This window comes from Octopus bimaculoides, chromosome 10 (genome assembly GCF_001194135.2).
Source record: "Octopus bimaculoides isolate UCB-OBI-ISO-001 chromosome 10, ASM119413v2, whole genome shotgun sequence".
Taxonomy (NCBI): Eukaryota; Metazoa; Mollusca; class Cephalopoda; order Octopoda; family Octopodidae; genus Octopus; species Octopus bimaculoides.
The window spans coordinates 14,846,402-14,848,011 of NC_068990.1; the positions used below are offsets into that span (position 1 = coordinate 14,846,402).

The 1,610-nt window shown below is 37.6% G+C and overlaps 1 protein-coding gene across 1 annotated transcript in view; it reads left to right on the top strand.

Annotated features, from left to right (window-relative positions):
- LOC106875015 (chitinase-3-like protein 1) overlaps positions 1–1,610 on the top strand; it is a 30,582-nt gene that overhangs the window by 28,230 nt on the left and 742 nt on the right. The window lies entirely within an intron of this gene.

Genomic DNA, 1,610 nt, shown 5'->3' on the forward strand with positions numbered 1-1,610 from the left:
CTCAAGAGTGGGCAGCAACAAAAAACCTATTTGTATATGCTCCACAAGGGAAAACAAGGAACATAGTTTACAATGAGGTGTTATAATCACAACAGCAAGAAAGTATGTACATGATCACCTTCTTTTACGAAACTTCATTGACTTTCATATATTTATATTGATATACATATATATACGTGTGTTTGGGTGCGTGTGTGTATATACATCTCTATATATAAAGACGATGCGTAGTCTCGACAGCGTTTTTAGATTTCATTATTCTCTTTAACCCGGTCAACGCCGGGTATTTCTGCTAGTATATATATATATATAAAGAATCCATTGAATTAGGTACTTAAATTGAGACACCTTGCTAAGTCAGTATAATCCACACACCCAAACAATATTAATTGATTGTTGAATAACAAGACTCCATGCAGGGGCGTTTGTACCTGATTTCCTTGTGTGTACAGACAATGTAACCCAACAAAGTGAAGATATCTGCTCTTGGTAATTCAGACATGTACTTTCTATAGTATTTCCAAAGTGCTGGTTTCAAATTAGGTGAATAATATATAAATGAGTAACAAAGATGTACAGGTATCAATTCATTACAGCCATTTCAAGTATCTCCTTTAATTGATTAATGAAAACATTTAATCATTTGAAAGAAACTGTTCTTGGCAGATGACTGCATAGACTTCAAACAAAATGGATACCACCATTTTCTCAACATATTCCCATCAATAATGGAACTCAAAATATTTACATTGTTCCTTTTGAGTTCCATTATTGATGGGAATATATTTGAAATTTATGCGATCATCTGACGAGAACAGTTTCTTTCAAATGATGTAGTTGCATTAATCAATTAAAGGAGTCTCTTGAAATGGCCGTAATGATTTGACACCTGTACAGCTTTGTTACTCATTTATATTACAAGGGCTGTTACTATAAGTAAAGCCGCACGCTGGAAAGGGACGCTGAAGTCAAACTACTTTATCAAAAATATACACACTTATACACACAATGTATTTCTAAAAATTATATACTGAGTATTAATCTTTTACCTTAATTGGTTTTACATGCTGGCTACTTGATAAAATCAAGTATAGATTTTCTCCTTATATTTAATTGATATATATTTTATATCATCATCATCATCATCATCATTTAACGTTTGCTTTCCATGCTAGCATGGGTTGGGCGATTTAACTGGGCACTGGCGAACCAGATAGCTACACCAGATTCCAATCTGATCTGGTATAGTTTCTACAGCTGGATGCCCTTCCTAATGCCAACCACTCTGAGAGTGTAGTGGGTGCTTTTTACATGCCACTGGCACGAGGGCCAGTCTGGCGGTACAGGCAACGGCCACGCTCAAATGGTGTTTTTTACGTGCCACCTGCACAGGAGTCAGTCCATGTTTTGTTCACATGCCACCAGCACAAGTGCCAGTAAGGCAAAGCTGGAAACAATCGCGCTTAAATGGTGCTTTTTATGTGTCACTGGCATGGGAGTGAGACGGCTACTCTGGCAGTGATCCCGCTTGGATGGTGCTGTTAGCGCTCCACTGGCACGGGTGCCAGTCATCAAATTTGGTTCAGTTTCAATCTCACTTGCCGCAACAG